This window comes from Thalassophryne amazonica, chromosome 12 (assembly GCF_902500255.1).
Source record: "Thalassophryne amazonica chromosome 12, fThaAma1.1, whole genome shotgun sequence".
Taxonomy (NCBI): domain Eukaryota; kingdom Metazoa; phylum Chordata; class Actinopteri; order Batrachoidiformes; family Batrachoididae; genus Thalassophryne; species Thalassophryne amazonica.
Genome location: NC_047114.1, coordinates 16,701,880 through 16,723,430, shown reverse-complemented (window position 1 = coordinate 16,723,430; position 21,551 = coordinate 16,701,880). Strand labels below are relative to the sequence as shown.

Genomic DNA, 21,551 nt, shown 5'->3' with positions numbered 1-21,551 from the left:
AATGTGGCTCAAGAAATATAAAATATACCTCACAGTCATTCTGTTTATTAAGCTTTGACAATTAAGAATGTTAAGACCATACATTCTCGTATTGTGGTTGTAAATTGCAATATTTCATACAAAACGTGCAGCTCTCTTTTGTGTTACATCGACACTACAGTGGAATTCAAACAGTGTAGTTTGTACACTGGCTGTATCAGTGCAGCTGCTCAACTGTCTCCAACTTCCCTCTGACCTCCTTTGGGAGGAGGACAGCATTACATGTACACAGTGGACAAACCTGATAAGAGGGCACGGCGTCCTCCCCTAACTTTGTTAGTTATCAGCAGCAAAACTACATTGAAAGTTTGAGTGTTTTAACATCAGCTTATATTGTTCAGTAATAAGAAAATATAACAGCAAACTTACATAAGCAATGCAATGTTGATCAAAGAATTTGAAAATATAATGATCAGCACTAAAACAAATAACTCACTCATGGCGCTTTAACACCTCAATTGAACTGAATTTGACAAAATCATAAGGAAAAGTGGGCAGACTTTATAGAAGGAAATGGCTCTCCAAGTGTTTCTCCTTCTTTGCTTTGGGAAACAGGAAAAGCGGTAATTATATTTCATATTCCTCTTATAAAAAGAAAATGGACCATAAATTAGAAAATGACCTTGAAGAAAAAATTAAACATTTAACAAGCAAATATGTGGCAGACACAAATGATCAAACTCTATCTGAATTAAATTATGCAAAATTCCAATTTGACAATATATTGAAGAAAAAAAAGAGTTCCTCATTCAACGACTTAGATATAATAATTTTGAACATAATAAATCAGGTAAATTTCTGGCAAATCAACTACAACGCAATAAGGAAAAATCAAGGATAACATCTATCCGGGATCAAGCTGGAAACTACACACAGTCACCCAGGGGTGTGCTGGGAACATTTTTCAGCCGGGAGTTTGATATCCAACCAGCCCACAAACCGCCAGCGCACAGAGATAATAAGAGTTCTGCTGTGGCATTTATGTGCTGACTGACTGTGAAAACTGGGTGGCTTATAATAGAAAGTAAAAGTTAGTTAAACTGGGCATACACTGTACGATATTTTCAATCATTGTACTCGGCTCCAGCTCAAACTGTGCGACAAAACCGCAGGGTTTAAAAGTTCAGAGCGCACGATTCATGTTCTCACACTGTACACGGCCCGATGCTCTGATATGATCTGACTGCTCACATTGTACATTCAAAAACCACACGTCCAGAAGCAAAACGTAACAGAAGCTTTTTTTTTTTTCTTTTCTAAAAAAATGTATTTCATGCCTATCAGCGCGAACACTGAGTGAAATCAGGTGGGGAAGACTGAGCGCATATGCGCGCGCGCACACAGCAGACAGCAACATGATTCACGAGAAGATGGTAAAAAAATAAAAACATTCATAACAGGTGTTGCTACTTACACTGTTGCTTAAATAAACTATATTTCATACGGAGTCTTACAGCTGGGCTCATCTGTCGTAAATCCTGTTGTCTGCTGTGTGTGTGTGTGTGTGTGTGTACGCACGCGTGCGTATACGTTCAGTCTCCCCCCACCTGATTCCACTCACTGTGCGCACTGATAGACATGAACTTTAATATGATAAGTTATTGCGAAGGAACGCAATAAAAAAAAAAAACAAGACTTTACATGAGATCACTGTTTGCTCTCTCCGGTGTTTGCACACGCACAGTGCGCGACGTAATCAGCACGTAGACGCTTGTAGCGCTGCTTCAGCAGCGTGGAACCCTCACGAGTCACGACGGCCGACCAAAATATCAAACTGTTGATATTCAACCGACCATATGATTCCCCATCGGGAGGTGGTCGTGAGATGTTAAACGCAGCTCGTTACTCCATGTAGACTGCACGATGCAGGACGCACGATTAAGCTGAAACTAATCACATAGTGATCTAATCACATAGTGTAAGCTCGCCTTAAGGCTGGGCTTACACTGTGCAATTTTTGGCCCTTTTTCATCCGATTTTTCACTTGTACGAGAATTGTTGGGATTGCGCCAAGTTTCAGCTTAATTGTGCGTCCTGCATCATGCAGTCTACATGGAGTAACGAGCTGTGTTTAACATCTCACGACCACCTCCCGATTGGGAATCGTATCGTCGGATGAAAATCAAACCTGTTTGATATTTTGGTTGGCCTCATGTCTTGTGAGACTTCCGCGCTGCTGAAGCAGCGCTATGCGCTGATTACCTCACGCACTGTCCATAAGCAAACACCGGAGAGAGCAAACAGTGATCTCATGTAAAGTCTTGTGTTTTTTTTATTGCGTTCCCTCACAATAACCTAATATCATATTAAAGTTAATGCCTATCAGTGCGCACAGTGAGTGGAATCAGGTGGAATACTTCTAAATTTGAACAACGCCATATCTGTTCTAGACCTCTTGCTTTATGCTTGAGGTCACGCAGGTAATCATTGAACCAAGGTGACTGTGATTTGGAGGAGCGTGGTTTTAACACAGGTGGTGCAATCATGTCAAGTGTAGTTTTGAGCACTGAGTTTAAACTATCCACAAGTCTGTCTACTGATTGGGTATTTGTCAAGAATGAGGCTAAGACATCTGGCAGTCTAGTTTCTAGTTCAGTCTTAGTTGAAGAGTTGATGCATCGCTGCAGTGATAAATAAGGTCGATGTTCCACTAAACACAGCAGCGAAACTGTAAACTTAATAAGTGAGTGATCAGAGACCACTGATGTAAGAGGCATGATGTCAATATTCGTGACAGCAATACCACGTGCGAGAACCAGATCCAGGGTATTTCCACTAATGTGCGTCGAATCCCGAATACATTGCCGAAATCCTAACGCATCCACAATTTCCGTGCAGTGTTTGCGGTTTTATTTTAATTTATTTTTTCGTTATTCCATGTGCAGCTGGATGACTGCTGCACACAGACCTTAGGTGGTTCAGCAGAGGTATATGGAACGGTTTAATGAATTGTTGCCAGAAATTTTAAAAATTCTGAAACGTTTAAACCATGCTGAATATGTACAGCTTTTGGATTTAGCCTTTCTTATTTCTTGCCTCCTCTCAGTGCCAGAAGTCCCACTAAGGTAAGGAACAACTTTTCCAACTTTAATTAGGCGTTGTGTAATTTGAGTTCGTTGTTGTGTTGTTACGGCCCAGTCCTAAGCCTACTTGTGCTTATTCTTTGCACATTTACTTCAATAATGCATCATTATTGTTAAAACTATATCTTTGTGCCAGGACATTGTTTTTTATATTAACGCACAATAAATTGTGGCTACGCTATGATGTTCGATATGGCTTGGTAGATCTCGATACACTGTCAACTTTAAAAGTAGATCTCAGTTCAAAAAAGGTTGAGCACCCTTGACCCAGACAATCACAGTCTGGTGTCAGGGCCTCAGCACTCCCCTAGACTGACTATCCTCTACACTAGTCTGCGCAAACCCAGTGTCGTGGACTTGTGGTCTGATCTGTTCCCGCTTATCTCTTATCTCTCTGGCGACCTCTCTACGGTGCTGGTATAGCCTCTTGTTTAAAGGTTGCTTAGTCTCACCTATGTAGTGTTCATTACAGTTTTCCTGACATCTGATATAATACACTACATTGCTCTATTTGTAACTAGGGATCCTGTCCTTAGGGTGAACTAATTTCTGTCTCAAGGTGTTAACCGGTTTAAAGTTTAAAATTCTCTGTGAATTTTCAGACCTTTTGTCTGACTTAGTGCTTAGCTCAGATAAGATAATTATAGTGGGCGATTTTAACATCCACACAGATGCTGAGAATGACAGCCTCAACACTGCATTTAATCTATTATTAGACTCTATTGGCTTTGCTCAAAAAGTAAATGAGTCCACCCACCACTTTAATCATATCTTAGATCTTGTTCTGACTTATGGTATGGAAATAGAAGACTTAACAGTATTCCCTGAAAACTCCCTTCTGTCTGATCATTTCTTAATAACATTTACATTTACTCTGATGGACTACCCAGCAGTGGGGAATAAGTTTCATTACACTAGAAGTCTTTCAGAAAGCGCTGTAACTAGGTTTAAGGATATGATTCCTTCTTTATGTTCTCTAATGTCATATACCAACACAGTGCAGAGTAGCTACCTAAACTCTGTAAGGGAGATAGAGTATCTCGTCAATAGTTTACATCCTCATTGAAGACAACTTTGGATGCTGTAGCTCCTCTGAAAAAGAGAGCTTTAAATCAGAAGTGTCTGACTCCGTGGTATAACTCACAAACTCGTAGCTTAAAGCAGATAACCCGTAAGTTGGAGAGGAAATGGCGTCTCACTAATTTAGAAGATCTTCACTTAGCCTGGAAAAAGAGTCTGTTGCTCTATAAAAAAGCCCTCCGTAAAGCTAGGACATCTTTCTACTCATCACTAATTAAGAAAATAAGAACCCCAGGTTTCTTTTCAGCACTGTAGCCAGGCTGACAAAGAGTCAGAGCTCTATTGAGCTGAATATTCCATTAACTTTAACTAGTAATGACTTCATGACTTTCTTTGCTAACAAAATTTTAACTATTAGAGAAAAAATTACTCATAACCATCCCAAAGACGTATCGTTATCTTTGGCTGCTTTCAGTGATGCCGGTATTTGGTTAGACTCTTTCTCTCCGATTGTTCTGTCTGAGTTATTTTCATTAGTTACTTCATCCAAACCATCAACATGTTTATTAGACCCCATTCCTACCAGGCTGCTCAAGGAAGCCCTACCATTATTTAATGCTTCGATTTTAAATATGATCAATCTATCTTTGTTAGTTGGCTATGTACCACAGGCTTTTAAGGTGGCAGTAATTAAACCATTACTTAAAAAGCCATCACTTGACCCAGCTATCTTAGCTAATTATAGGCCAATCTCCAACCTTCCTTTTATCTCAAAAATTCTTGAAAGGGTAGTTGTAAAACAGCTAACTGATCATCTGCAGAGGAATGGTCTATTTGAAGAGTTTCAGTCAGGTTTTAGAATTCATCATAGTACAGAAACAGCATTAGTAAAGGTTACAAATGATCTTCTTATGGCCTCGGACAGTGGACTCATCTCTGTGCTTGTTCTGTTAGACCTCAGTGCTGCTTTTGATACTGTTGACCATAAAATTTTATTACAGAGATTAGAGCATGCCATAGGTATTAAAGGCACTGCGCTGCGGTGGTTTGAATCATATTTGTTTAATAGATTACAATTTGTTCATGTAAATGGGGAATCTTCTTCACAGACTAAAGTTAATTATGGAGTTCCACAAGGTTCTGTGCTAGGACCAATTTTATTCACTTTATACATGCTTCCCTTAGGCAGTATTATTAGACGGTATTGCTTAAATTTTCATTGTTACGCAGATGATACCCAGCTTTATCTATCCATGAAGCCAGAGGACACACACCAATTAGCTAAACTGCAGGATTGTCTTACAGACATAAAGACATGGATGACCTCTAATTTGCTGCTTTTAAACTCAGATAATACTGAAGTTATTGTACTTGGCCCCACAAATCTTAGAAACATGGTGTCTAACCAGATCCTTACTCTGGATGGCATTACCCTGACCTCTAGTAATACTGTGAGAAATCTTGGAGTCATTTTTGATCAGGATATGTCATTCAAAGCGCATATTAAACAAATATGTAGGACTGTTTTTTTGCATTTACGCAATATCTCTAAAATCAGAAAGGTCTTGTCTCAGAGTGATGCTGAAAACTAATTCATGCATTTATTTCCTCTAGGCTGGACTATTGTAATTCATTATTATCAGGTTGTCCTAAAAGTTCCCTAAAAAGCCTTCAGTTAATTCAAAATGCTGCAGCTAGAGTACTGACGGGGACTAGAAGGAGAGAGCATATCTCACCCATATTGGCCTCTCTTCATTGGCTTCCTGTTAATTCTAGAATAGAATTTAAAATTCTTCTTCTTACTTATAAGGTTTTGAATAATCAGGTCCCATCTTATCTTAGGGACCTCGTAGTACCATATCACCCCAATAGAGCGCTTCGCTCTCAGACTGCAGGCTTACTTGTGGTTCCTAGGGTTTGTAGGAGTAGAATGGGAGGCAGAGCCTTCAGCTTTCAGGCTCCTCTCCTGTGGAACCAGCTCCCAGTTCAGATCAGGGAGACAGACACCCTCTCTACTTTTAAGATTAGGCTTAAAACTTTCCTTTTTGCTAAAGCTTATAGTTAGGGCTGGATCAGGTGACCCTAAACCATCCCTTAGTTATGCTGCTATAGACGTAGACTGCTGGGGGGTTCCTATGATGCACTGTTTCTTTCTCTTTTTGCTCTGTATGCACCACTCTGCATTTAATCACTAGTGATCGATCTCTGCTCCCCTCCACAGCATGTCTTTTTCCTGGTTCTCTCCCTCAGCCCCAACCAGTCCCAGCAGAAGACTGCCCCTCCCTGAGCCTGGTTCTGCTGGAGGTTTCTTCCTGTTAAAAGGGAGTTTTTCCTTCCCACTGTAGCCATGTGCTTGCTCACAGGGGGTCGTTTTGACCGTTGGGGTTTTACATAATTGTTGTATGGCCTTGCCTTGCAATATAGAGCGCCTTGGGGCAGCTGTTTGTTGTGATTTGGCGCTATATAAAAAAAAATTTGATTGATTGATTGATAAAGTAAACTGGGATTTTGTGCTGTCTGAAGATCCTCTGTAGTTTTTCCCCTGCTCCTGCTAAATAAGGGAGAGAGTTCCTCTTCTTCTTGTCTCTGTCTCCTGTCTATCTGGTCTCTTTGTTTTCTGGGACTTCTGCACTTTGTCCAGGGACCATCGTGGGTACCCACATACTGTGAGGGCTTTCCGTACAAGTTGTTGTTCTTTAGCCCTTCCCTCTGCAGTTGTGGGCACCTGTAGGGCTCTGTGTTGAAGAGTCCTGATCACCCCGAGCTTGTGTTCAAGGGGGTGGTTTGAGCCAAAGAGCAGATATTGGTCAGTGTGAATGGGTTTTCTGTAAACCTCTGTCTGGAGCTGCCTGTTCTCTCCAATCGTAACATCACAGTCCAAGAAGGCTAAATGGTTGTTTCTGGCATCCTCACGTGTGAACATGATATTGGAATCCACTGAGTTGATGTGTTCTGTAAAGTCCTCAACCTCAGGTTGCTTGATTTTAACCCATGTGTCATCGACATATCTGAACCAGTGACTGGGAGAGATGCCCGTGAACGACGTCAAGGCTGTTTTCTCCACTCGCTCCATGTACAGATTGGCCACAATGGGGGATACCAGAGACCCCATCGCACAACCATGGATCTGCCTGTAGCTTCAACCTTATTTTTATCCAAAGGAGCCATCCTCTGAGCTGAAAAAACAACACTGACCTGAACGGGCAGGCAGCAGAGGAACGGAAGCTTAGGGACCGTCTACAAAGTGCAAACACAGAAAAAAATGACACCAGAAAATTATTGAATAAATCATTGTAATAAGGAGTGATATCACCAAATTCACTGCACACATCAGTGGCATTCTGCTTATTATACTACAGAGCTCAGTTTGTGAAAATGTCATTGTGAAAACTTTGGAGAACTTTTTTTTTTTACATTTTCAATAGCATCAATGTTATAAGGTAAGATGTAATCAAAGTCACTGCAAACAGTGGGGTCCTGTTGGTTGTACTACAGAACTCAGTTTGGAAAAAGTAATTAAAAGAAAATGATGCATTTTATTTATAACTTTTCATTTTACAAGAAATAAAACACAACACATACATATCCTTCTGCTCCCCCCAACCACAAAGCCCTCCCATCCCAAAACAAGACAAATAAACTGGGGGGGGGATAGTAACACAAAATTTACTGCACACAACAGTGGTGTCCTGTTGATGTCATAACCTTATGACATTGATGCTACTGAAAATGAAACAATAAAAAAAATTCTCCCAAATTTTTGAAATTACATTTTTCCAAACTGACTGCTGTAGTATAACTAGCAACACCCCACTGCTGTCTGCAGTAAAGTTGGTGACACCACACCTTATGACATTGATGCTATTGAAAATTTAAACAATAAAAAAATTCTTCAAATTTTTTTTGAATTACTTTTTTCCAAAGTGAGTGCTGTAGTATAACCAGCAGCACCCCACTGTTGTGTGCAGTAAATTTAGTGACACCACACCATATTACATTGATGCTATTGAAAATTAAACAATAAAAATTCTCCAACATTTTTAAAATTACTTTTTTCCCCCCCAAAGTGAGTGCTGTATTATAATCAGCAGGACCCCACTGTTGTGTGCAGTAAATTTTGTGTCACTATGCCTTATGACTTTGATGCTACTGAAAATTGAAATAAAAAATTCTTCATTTTTAAAATTACTTTTTTAAACTGAGTTCTGTAGTATAACCAGCAGCACCCCACTCTTGTGTGCAGTAAATTTTGTGTCACCATGACTTATGACTTTGATGCTATTGAAAATTGAAACAATAAAAAAAATTCTCCATTTTTTTTTTTTTATTACTTTTTCCAAACTGAGTGCTGTAGTATACAACAGGACACCACTGTTGTGTGCAGTGAATTTGGTGACACCACACCTCATGACATTGATGCTAATGAAAAATTAAACAACAAAAAATTCCATTCTCTCTTCAGTTTATTTGTCTTGTTTTGGGATGGGAGGGCTTTGTGGTTGGGGAGAGCAGAAGGATGTGTGTATGTTGTGTTTCCGTTTCTTGTAAAATGAAAAGTTATAAATAAAGTACATAATTTATTACTTTTTCCAAACCGAGTGCTGTAGTATAACCAGCAGGACCCCACTGTTTGCAGTGACTTTGATTACATCTTACCCTACACTGATGCTATTGAAAATTAAAAAAAAAAAAAAAAAGTAGCCAAAGTTTCACATGACATTTTCCCAAACTGAGCTCTGTAGTATAATAAGCAGAACGCCACTGATGTGTGCAGTGAATTTGGTGATATTACTCCTTATTACAATGTTTTATTCAATAATTTTCTGCCGCCTGTTTGTTCAGATCAGTTATTTTCCGGCTCAGAGGATGGCTCATATGGATAAAAATAAGGTTGTAGCTCGTTGTCTACCTTCATGAGGTTACAACTAGTGTTTGTTTTTCTACAGCGTTTCTCTTAAGATCTATTGAGCCGCGAACATCTTCTAATTTTACCGAGTCGTATTCATAGAGTTGCTCACTTCCCAGCAGATGTCCGGCAAGATGGCGGTCGGGCAGGCAACCTCTTTTAAGCTGTCGCTCACAAATCCTGGGGAACCGGCTTAAGCCTCTACTTTGAACTCCAATCAAGGTTACTGTTTCTGCTTAAATTTTTTTTAAGATATCTCTTAAAACTTTTTGAACCAAACCAAACTGCTGGAAAAAAGAGAAAAAGATGACGGAAAAAAAAACGAAGCTAGCGGTAGCGTCCAAGAGCTCCATGACTGACCACGGATATGCAATGGAGGTTTCGACGCTGTCAACAAAAAGAAAAACTCCACCTACGCCCACTAAACACCAGTGCCACCTAGCAAGGTAATTGTGTCCCAAAATGAAGAAGTTAACAGCTCCATCATTGTATAAGCCATTAACAAACTGACAGCCGACATAAAAGACTGTAAAGCTAAAACTGTCTGGTTTGGAGAAAGACAAATCTACTCTCACCAAAGAAAATGTGGAGTTTGAAAGAAAGTGCGCTGGAACTAGAACAGTACAAGCGCCGTGGGAATGTGATAATCCAGGCGTAAAGGAAAAAAATGACGAAAATACTCGCAAAGAAGTTAACATTCTGGCCAAGATCTCGCCACATTGTGCCATATCGCTGGACATGCAGTGGACAACGTACATCGTCTAGGGAAAAAAGAAGGAGGGAGACCTCGACAAATACTAATCCAGTTCTCAATAGATACCACCAAGACGCCTTCTGGAAGCTGACCAAAGATTCTAAGATGTGCAAGGAGCTAGGCATCTACTTCAAGCAAGATTTCTGCAAGTTCAACAGGGAGGCAAGAGCTCTGCTACTTTTGGCCCAAAATGGAGCAAGCCAGAGCGGAGGGGAAAAACGCCTACTACCGAGAACACGTCAGTTACATCAATGGAGTCTTTCTTGCCTGCCTGACCGCCCGCATCTGTATATCTACTGAAACTTAATCCTTTGTTACACCACTATAGGAGGAGCACTAAATTCTTAATCGTAATAATTAATTAATAATAAAACAAGTTATATTTTAAGTTTAAATAGGCAGGTTCAAAGTTCATATCTTTACAAACCTGTTTGTACGCTGTTACAATGCATTTTGGAGGTCTATTGCACTTTTCTGAGTTCAGTTCAAGGGATTCAGTGGTTTAAAACCTTAACTACTACTTCACCTGAGTACTTGAAGTACAGTTAATTGTTTACTTGTTTCTTTCTTTTTCCTTTTATGTCTTTTTTTCTTTCCAATTTAACTGTGTATCGTTGAATGCTAGGGGCTTGAGAGATAGTAATAAAAGAAAATCTATATTTTTATTTTGTAAGAATGTAAAAACAACTGTATTACTACAGGAAACACACTCTGTTGAGACAGATGAGAACTTTTGGTCTAATCAGCAGGGGTGATAAAATAATCCTTTGTCATGGTACTAACAAATCAGCTGGTATAGCTTTTTTATTCAAAAACTTTCGGAACAAGATAGAAACTCAAAGGAAAGACATCTGGGCCATTGGCTAATGTGTGTTCTCAAAGTGGAAAATAGCTTTCTGATTCTCTGCAATATTTATGGGGACAACAGTGTTACACAGAACAAAATTATGTTAGCTGAAATAAGCAATCATATGAAATAACTGACTCACAAATACTCAATATTATATTGGGAGAGACTTCAATATGGTATATAATGAATGGCTTGATAGATCACCCTCTAAATACCAGTCTAACCATGCAAATTCAAGTGTACATAACTTCTGCCTAGATTTTAATTTAACAGACCCTTGGAGATTAGCAAATCCTTCAGCTCAGGCCTTTCATGGTTCAAAACCCGATGGCTCAGCTAAATCTCGGATTGACTTCTGGCTAGTCTCGGACAATATACTACAACATAATGTATAAGCTAGTATCTCAGCAGCACCTTTAACCGATCACTGTTTGATACAACTTAATGTCACACATCAATTGGAAAAATGTAATACAGAGGTTTACTGGAAATTTAAACTCAACACTGCTTACAAATGAAAATTTTAGGAATGAAATTCTTGAACAACTAGAGCTAATTTGTATTGATAAAAACTTAAAGTCTTACACAGAAAAGTGGGAATTTTTAAAGTACCGCCAAATCTCAAACAACATAGTAAATTACTAGCTTACCAGAATAAACAAAAAGAAATAGAAATTCTAAAAGAACTTAACCATATCTGTTCAAAACCCTTTTTAATGATGATGATAAACAATGCAAGTCGATTTTACAATCTAATTTAGATGATATTTATACAAAAAAGCCAAAGGAGCATATCTAAAATCCTGAGCTAGGAGGATAGAAGATGGTAAGAAAAGCACTGCATATTTCTGTAGATTAGAAACAAATAAGACTAGAAAGAAATGCTATAAATAGTTTGCAAATTGCTAATCAGCTATGTACAGACCCTCAAATAATATCCAAAGAAAATTTTACAGCTATTTATACCCCTCTTCATATGCTAAGCCAAGGTTGAGACTTTCTATCAATCTATTCAACACTTGATTCCCAAAATTGATGGAAATTTCAAACAAGAAGAATTAGATAAAGCCTTAAGTGCTTTATCCAATGATAGAGCCCCAGGCTGTGATGGACTGACGGTAACTTTTTAAAATTTTATTAGACTCATATCAGAACCCTTGTTTTTGGAATGCTTACAGAAATTTTAGAAAATGGTTCTCTTACACACACTATGAAACAAGGCATGATCACACTCATACCTAAACCCAGTAAAGATCCAACTCTTCTTGACAACTTAAGACCTATTACATTATTGAATAATGATTATAAACTCCTAACCCATATTTTTGCTAACAGATATAAATCAGGCATGACCCAAATTATTCTGACACCCAGCTCTGGATTTTTAAAAGGACGCTCTATATCACAATAATATCTGCCTTATTTTGGACCTGATTGATTATAGCTCCCTAGTTGAAACTGAAGGTTTTATACTACTTTTAGATTTTAACAAAGCCTTTGACATGACAGAACATGAGTTTATGTTCCAAGCTTTAGATCTCTTTGGGTTTAGAAATAATGTCATTATGTAATTAGATTACTATACAGAGATGCAAAGAGCTCAGTCTGTCTTCCACATGGCACCTCACAAAGATTTAAAATCAACAAAGGTATTTAACAGGATGGCCAATTTCACCACTGCTATTTATTGCAGCTACGAGAATGCTTTCCATACTAATTAGAATGCTGAATTTGGTAAATTCACTGTTCTATTAAAAAGTTCTCCATCAGTTAGTTACCATCTTTTTAAACAACCTGAGTGAAATTCCCCTAATCCTCCAAATTATTGAGAAAGTTTTCCAGTTTCAGATTTAAAACTAAATTTAAACAAATGTGAGATTTTACCTTTAAAGACTGTACTATATCTACTGCTTTTAATATCCCTGTAAAATCCACTGTCAAATATTTGGGTATGCATATCACTAAAAATCGGACTGATTGGAAAATCTTAATATTTGGGAGAAACTGCAAAAGATTTATCTATTCTGGGAAGAATATTTCTCACCAAAATGGTAGTATTTCCAGACTTGTATACCCTGCATACACATTAGGAATACGCAAATCACCAATCAAATCTATTAACCAATTAACTTTGAATTCATTTGGAAACAGAAAATACACTATATTAGATAAGGTAATTCAATTAAACAGTTTGAAGATGGCGGTTTGCAAGCTATTGAATTTGACAGCCTTAATGGCAACCTTAAAATAATTGGCTTAGGTCTTTAAGAAATCAAAAATAGCCTATGGTTTCATATTCCAGTAAAATATTTTCTGATCTGGGTGGAATTAGTCTTTACTTAGATGTGTTTTGACATTAAAAACCTGCCCATAAAACTCTTCTTTTCACCAGCAAGTTTTATTATACTGGAAACTATATACAAACATATTATAGCCTCACAATACTCTCCGTTGGAATGTTGTTACATAAAAGTTAGAAAAAAAAAAATCTATATTGTTAAAATTGGCACGAAAAAGGTATTGGGTCAGTATGCATTATTAAAATAAAAGGTAATTATTACATTTGAAGAATTCATTGTCAAATATAACTACAAATAGACAAAGAGTTTTCTAAATATCACCAATCATTCCTCCGAATATTGGGTCTACGGCATGTAATCTTCAAATGCCTGACTTGCAGAACCTCTGTCCTTCCTGAGCTTTTGGTAAATGGGCACATTACTGCTAACAAACTCCCCAATTATAAAATTAGGACACTCTTTACTAATGCCCTTTCCCCTACAGAACAAATCCAAATTCTATTTCCCAATTGTTCTCTTCTGAACAAATTAAAAAAAACAAAAAAAAAACATCAGAACAAAATTATCTAAAACTTCCATTCCCCCAAAAGCTAAGGAAGTCCATTTCAAAATTTTCTCAAGATGTTTATTCCTCAAAAGAATTTCTCAGACATCGTTTTGCTACTGATAGTAACATTTGTTCATTTTGTAAAGGGGACATTGAAGTCGACAGAGCATTTATTTATGATTGTATGTATAGTAAAGCCCTGTGGGATGATGTGCAATACTGGCTTTTCCCAAAGTTCCAAACCAGGCATTGACATTAAACTTTTTAGTGTATTTGTCCATAGGACAAGTAACCCTGGCAGTTTACTTGTCCTACAGGAAAAGCTGGTTGTTCCGGACAACCCGTGAGTGAGATTCAAATTAAATATTTATCACATATACTTTGCTCTGACTTGTCACTTAATAAAAACCTGTCATGCTTCTTTTGTTTGCAAGTACTTTAATATTTCAACATAAGAATTGCAAGCTGAAATAGAAAAATCATTACATTTCAACATTTTCTGGGACTGAGATTCAGATTAAATATTTATCGCATCTACTTTGCTGTGACATATCACTTCATGAAAAAGTTAATACTGTCACTCTCTTGTGTGGGTGGTAAAAGTTTGATAATTTTATTTCAGAAGATGTGGCAACAGAAACAGTTCATCTGTGGTAATACTTATTGCCTTAAACCAAATTAAAAAATAAATAAAAAAAAAGTCACTAAAGAGCAAAACATAAATAAGGCATGGCCTGTGGTCTTATAGTTTTTCAAAATGTGGTGTGATGGACATGTAATGATCCTGACATTTACTTTGTCTTTATTTCTGTAACTGCAGACTGTATTACTGATGAGATCAGCTTTATTTTTTCTGTTATTTATTTTTTGTTAATATATCCATTCCTGCAGTGTGGTTTTTGTCCTGGTCGCGGCACACTGGACCAGCTCTACACGCTCCATCGGGAACTCGAGGGTTCATGGGAGTTCGCCCAACCAGTCCACATGTGTTTTGTGGATCTGGAGAAGGCGTTCGACCGTGTCCCTCGGGGCACCCTGTGGGGGATGCTCCGGGAGTACGGGGTCCTTTGCTAAGGGCTATCCGGTCCCTGTACGACCACAGCAGGAGCTTGGTTTGCATTGCTGGTAGTAAGTCAAACCTGTTTCCAGTGCACGTTGGCCTCCGCCTGGGCTGCCCTTTGTCACCGGTTCTGTTCATTACTTTTATGGACAGAATTTCTAGGCGCAGCCAGGGTGTAGAGGGGGTCTGGTTTGGGAACCACAGAATCTTGTCTCTGCTGTTTGCGGACGATGTGGTTCTGTTGGCTTCGTCAAATCAGGACCTTCAGCGTGCACTGGGGCGGTTTGCAGCTGAGTGTGAAGCGTCCGGGATGAAAATCAGCACCTCCAAATCCGAGGCCATGGTTCTCGACCGGAAAAAGGTGCTTTGCCCTCTTCAGGTCGGTGGAGTGTCCTTGCCTCAAGGGAGGAGTTTAAGTATCTTGGGGTCTTGTTCACGAGTGAGGGACGGATGGAGCGTGAGATCGATAGACGGATCGGTGCAGCATCTGCAGTGATGCCATCGCTGTATCGGACCGTCGTGGTGAAGAGAGCTGAGTAGGGGGGCAAAGCTCTCGATTTACCGATCGATCTCCGTTCCGATCCTCACCTATGGTCATGAGATTTGGCTCATGACCGAAAGAACAAGATTGCGAGTACAAGTGGCCGAGATGAGTTTCCTCCGCAGGGTGGCTGGGCGCTCCCTTAGAGATAGGTGAGGAGCTCGGTCACTCGGGAGGAGCTCGGAGTCGAGCTGCTGCTCCTCCACGTCGAAAAGAGTCAGTTGAGGTGGCTCAGGCATTTTTCCGGATGCCCCCTGGACGCCTCGGTGGAGAGGTGTTCCAGGCACGTCCCATTGGGAGGAGGCCCCGGGGAAGACCCAGGACACGCTGGAGGGACTACATCTCTCGGTTGGCTTGGGAACACCTTGGGGTTCCTCCGGAGAAGCTGGGGGAGGTGTGTGTGGATCGGGAGGTCTGGGCGGCTTTGCTTGAGCTGCTGCCCCCGCGACCCGACCGGATAAAGTGGAAGAAAATGGATGGATGGATGGATATCCATTCCTACAATTGAGGCCTGCAGCATTTTCCAAGAAAAAAGTTGGGACAGGGCAGTTTATTGTTAATGGAAGAATTAGTTAATATTACAGCCAGTTTTCTTGGGAAATGTCAGAGGATGAATACATGAACATTTCCAACTCACTGAATATTTCTTAGACTTTATTTACATCAATCATTCAGAAATACAGTGTGGTACTTTATGATAAATCTGTGTCAGGTAGGCAGTTCTCAAAAACTAAATGTCCATGCTGGAAGAAGACAAGTGAGGGAAGCCACCCTCACTTGCTGGAATGCTGGAAGAATGTTTGGCTTCTGTGGGTGTGAGTGAGAAACTGGGAATATAACCAGAGATGAGATTGGCAAATTCGATTTTCAGAGGAAAATAAGCCAGGGTCTAGGGGCCTGTGGCCCCGGCGGATGAAGCATTTTGCAGTTGTAAAACATGTAAATTGCGCTAAAATGATATTAAAAACTACTATAAATGCCAGGTGTTCATATCTATAATTCAAACTGTAAACTCTTACTAAGACCATCTACTGTACATGTGTATTTTTGTAACCAAAATTTTTTCATAACTAGACTTCAGCATTCTCCACTTTCAGCATGGCACACTTGTCAACAAACATACATGTAAGGGCGGGAGAAACGCATATATAACCTTTGCGCTGATTGGTCATGAGCTTTGTAATAACCAATGAAAACGTGCGTAAGTAATAGCTTTGACTGCGCTTCGATACCGTCTCGGTTTTTATGATGTGTTGGAGAGAAAACTACCGAATATTGGAAGTTGAAAGACTACACCGTTATCTCCCCCTTACACTACATGCTCATTGTGCACCTACTTCATACTGGTCACTGATCAGCACAGCGTTACTTCCGCGTTCGGCTGACTGACGGACTGATCGAACTTGCGCGTCGGCGATAAAAACAAAGACCACTCAGTGTTCTGAATAGACGACAATTTTATTAAACAAAGGTACTCCTGGCATTAATTTTTTTTTGCATTCTACCCCCCCCCCCCCTAAAATTTTCTCAACGGATTTGGACGTTTCACAAAATCAACCCCTGGGACTGTCAAATCCGCGGAAATATCTCATCCCTTTATACAACATTTCTATTTTCATCTTCATTTTACATACAGTCCCTACTTGTTTTGATTTGTGGTTGTTTCTGTTCCATTTCTGAAATTAAAGAACTGCTATAAGAAAAGTGTTAACATTTTATTGTTTTTAAAAACTTTTTAGTAGCACAAACAAAAACCAAACTCTTACAAGAAGGAAAAAATACACAAACATGCAGGAAAAGCTGAACAATGCAGACTGCTTTGACTCGTGATTTTTGAAAATAAGCGGTAACTTACTTTGAAATAAACGAAATGCAGAGCTGCAGCCTAATAATTTTGAAAATAAAAATCAGCAGTTTGTATTTTTATTCTGACTTTCATTTCCTTTTTTTTCCTCAGTCACGCTTTGTGCTTGAACATTAAACAACTACATTAAGTCATCTAAAATAAATATCTTTGTAAAATAACAGCCTGCTAAGAGTTCTCAGCTGCTTTATGTGATTTCTGCTTCTGAACATCACTGCAGTTTCTCCACATCAGGTTTTTGTTTAAATCACACGTGTGTGTGATTTTTTTTTTTTTTTCTGTTCATTCATATTTCATTTCAAGGAATTTTGACCAATTTATTTCATCTCATAATTTCAGTATAACTGTCACCGACACGTGCACACGGTGTGAACAGGACGTACCGTCAGAACAAATAAAAGCAGCCAGTTTAGTTTGTGTTGTTTTTCACTCTGTGCTCAGCGCGCCCTCCCTCCCCTCCAGCCAGCCCACTCGCGTGCACGCACACGCGCGCGCACACACACGGCTACAGCGATGGGACCCAGTTAATTTTAGACGGCTTTAAGCAAAGCCGCCCGCTATTTTTTCGGTGTCTTTTTCGAAAACTGACCGCTCAAATGACAGCAGGACGGCTCGCTGCCTAAAACTTTGGTTCCCGCTCCCGCTCCCAATCACGTGATAAACAGCAAAGTTGACTCCCATCCGTGGGATTCCCGAAAAAATGTCAGCCTCTACTACAAACGCGCACTCCATACAGTGGTCTCACGCGCACATGATCATGTTTCCGATTGTCCTCTACGCGGAAAGTGGCGGGAAAAACCGAAGACGTTCTCTCGCGAGATGCGGGACAAGGCAGCGGTCAGGTATTTTGGTTCCAAGTGATGAAAATAAAGAATCTGAACGTTTTAAACCCGGACAATCGGGCGATGCCTGCAAACTTACATTAATTTTCTAAAAACTACATTATCTTTGGAACTCTAAAAATGAAAAGAAACTTGAAAATGTCATTAATGTAATAATTATTCTGGGTAAATTTTTCAGTCACAAATGTTTTTTGAAAACAAAGTCATCCTTCTTCACTTTCCACAAGAACTCTGCCACTTCTTATCTATAAAATTTATGGATAAAAAAACAAGCTGTAGAACTATATCAAATGATTAACGAACTGAACCTTTATGAACACCCCTAGTTGATAATTTGATTTTTCTCTATTTGTGTGTGTGTTTTTTCCCTTTATTTTCCCATTTTTACTTCTTTGTTTTGAAATAGCCTGTTCTGGCACTATGTCAAACTGGAGAAGTTTTTTTTTTCTCGCCATAGTTGTAAATGTTTATTTGCATAAAAATCAAAAACATTATCAGCATGGACACACTGTATGAACTGTACCTAATGTAACTTTATTTTTATTATTGTTACCCCCTGGCAATTTTTGTTCAGTTATGTAAATGCGCTGTATGTGCAACTTTTCAATCAAAAAAAAAAAGTTGCTCCACTTCCGCAATATTGAGCGCAAAACTTCACAAATCCACAAACAGCTCGCGATTCACACAAAGCAACACTGTCAAACCCGCAAATGCAAAGAGGGTAATTTACAAATATTCCTCGATTTGTGCACGTGTATTGTCATCTTCAAACATATTTGTAAATCACTCTCTGTGCATTTAACTCAGACACGTTCACTCCACGCAAAATGTACAGAACCTGTACATTCTGAAAAAAACAGCGCGAACCATGAAGCCGCCGTGCTGTAGTAACGTTGTCTTTAAAGAAAGAACAGAACGTTTCATCTTACCTGAATTTAATACTTCAGTCACGCTCTTGAAAATCAACGTCCCTGTAACTATAGAGCTAAATGAAAAGCAGAGCGGACGCGGTCTTCACTCAGACAGCTGACGAGAAGCTCTAACCACGATCTATGAATGACGTAACCCAAATAATAAAGCAACGTTCTTCTTCTTCTGTCGAGTTTATGGCGGTTTGCAAACTAACACAGGCATTACCGTCACAGCTGTTCGGGTGTGGAGTTCGACGTATTCGTATTAATAAGAAATAGGGGCGCGGACTTTACCCGAGCGCCCTCTTGTGGCCATTGTGGCTGTAGAAAATATCGCGAACTCAATACAAATACGTGTAATTGGTCATTTTTCAAAGGGATCAGACTCGTCAATAAAGTCAATTTACTATTACAATCTACTGGTTCATTTCAGGCCAGTTGAGACGCTGCATCGGCCGCCATATTGGTCCGGTCATCCTACCCACAGAATATCTATGATCCTACCAGCTCCACTCAGTGCTACTTGGCAGGTGCAAAGAACTGCCAGCACATCAACTGACTTTCACGCGGATTTTGTTTTCCTTCAAACGTCATGCATGCAGCTATGTATGGTTCAGCGTTTTTGTACCCTGGGCCTGTGCCCTGTACCCTGTGCCTTGCTCTGCGCCTTTGCACCTTGCACCTTGCACCCTGTACCCTGTGCCCGTACCCTGTGCCTTGCTTCTGGCATTTGCACTTGCACCCTGTACCCTGTGCCCTGCCCGTGCCTTGCTTGCGCCTTTGCATTGCACTTGCACCCTGTACCTGTGCCTGTACCTGTGCCCTGCCCCTGTGCCTTGCTTGCATATCAAGATGCTGATTAGACACATGATTAGTGCAAACAGGTGTGCTTAGACTGTCCACAATAAAAGGCCACTCTGAAAGGTGCAGTTTGTTTTATTGGGGGGGGGGGGGGGGGGGGGGGATACCAGTCAGTATCTGGTGTGACCACCATTTGCTCATGCAGTGCAACACATCTCTTTCGCATAGAGTTGGTCAGGTTGTCAATTGTGGCTGGGAAGTTGGTCATCCTCTTCAATGGTTGTGCGAAGTTGCTCGATATTGGCAGGAACTGATCACGCTGTCGTATATGACGGTCCAGAGCATCCCAAACATGCTCAATGGGTGACATGTCTGGTGAGTATGCCGGCCATGCAAGAACGGACATTTTCAGCTTCCAAGAATTGTGTACAGATCCTTGCAAACATGGGGCCGTGCATTATCCTGCTGCAACATGAGGTGATGTTCTGAATGGCACAACAATGGGCCTCAGATCTCGTCACGGTATCTCTGTGCATTCAAAATGCCATCAAATAAATGCACCTGTGTTCTTCGTCCATAACAGACGCCTGCCAATACCATAACCCACCACCACGGGTCACTCGATCCACACACATGACATCAGAAAACCGCTCACCCACACGACGCCACACACGCTGTCTGCCATCTGCCTGAACAGTGTGAACCGGGATCATCTGTGAAGAGAACACCTCTCCAACGTGCCAAACACCAGCGAATGTGGCATTTGCCCACTCAAGTTGGTTATGACGACGAACTGGAGTCAGGTCGAGACCTCGATGAGGACAACGAGCATGCAGATGAGCTTCCCTGAGACGGTTTCTGACAGTTTGTGCAGAAATTCTTTGGTTATGCAAACCGATGTTTCAGCAGCTGTCCGAGTGGCTGGTCTAGACGATCTTGGAGGTGAACATGCTGGATGTGGAGGTCCTGGGCTGGTGTGGTACACGTGGTCTGCGGTTGTGAGGCTGGTGGGTACTGCCAAATTCTCTGAAACACCTTTGAAGACGGCTTATGGTAGAGAAATGAACATTCAATACACGAGCAACAGCTCTGGTTGACTTCCTGCTGTCAGCATGCCAATTGCATGCTCCCTCAAATCTTGCGACATCTGTGGCATTGTGCTGTGTGATAAAACTGCACCTTCAGAGTGGCCTTTTATTGTGGGCAGTCTAAGGCAAACCTGTGCACTAATCATGGTGTCTAATCAGCATCTTGATATGACACACCTGTGAGGTGGGATGGATTATCTCAGCAAAAGAGAAGTGCTCACTATCACAGATTTAGACTGGTTTGTGAACAATATTTGAGGGAAATGGTGATATTGTGTAGTGGAAAAAAGTTTTAGATCTTTGAGTTCATCTCATACAAAATGGGAGCAAAACCAAAAGTGTTGCGTTTATATTTTGTTGAGTGTACATGCACCTTGGCAACAAAAAACAATTTCTACAACTTCACGTTTCATTGGTCAAAACATTATGTGTTAATTATAAATGTCCAATTTAAGTCCACATAAAAAAAAAGCACCTCGTCTGGTTTTTATATTAATGGTTTCCTACGTGGTGACGCCCTTTTAGGTCACAACGATGGAGCGTTCTCTTTATCGTCATGATGTCACATTTCAATCTGATATCTCCGACGTCTTCATCAGCTCCTGAGGTTCTGATGGACCTTCAGTGTAGATGTTTATTAATTCCTGGGGTTCATTTGGGCCTCCTTTCTGAGTGATGTTAATTCTGTGTGGTACCAAGTTTCTTGGGACATTCCAGAATTTCACAATTAGGCATCAACAATTTTGACCTTTATTTGATCATTTTTAGTTAGCAGGGTTGGTGGCCAAATGGTAAGTGCGCTGGTTCAGTGCAGAAAGTTCCTGGTTGAAACCTGCACATTAAAAATTATTTAGACTCGCACCTCCCTACTTAGCTGACCTAATAAAACCCTACGTACGGCCCAGGCTCTGTGTTCTCAGGGTGCAGGACTACTTTGTGTCACTA

At 40.2% G+C, this 21,551-nt stretch overlaps 1 protein-coding gene across 1 annotated transcript in view; it reads right to left on the bottom strand.

Annotated features, from left to right (window-relative positions):
- blvra (biliverdin reductase A) overlaps positions 1–18,862 on the bottom strand; it is a 47,637-nt gene extending 28,775 nt beyond the window's left edge. The window contains exon 1 of the mRNA XM_034182820.1: positions 18,736–18,862. The gene's annotated coding sequence lies outside the window, so the exon portion shown is untranslated. The remainder of the gene's footprint in view (positions 1–18,735) is intronic.
- Positions 18,863–21,551: the final 2,689 nt, after the last annotated feature.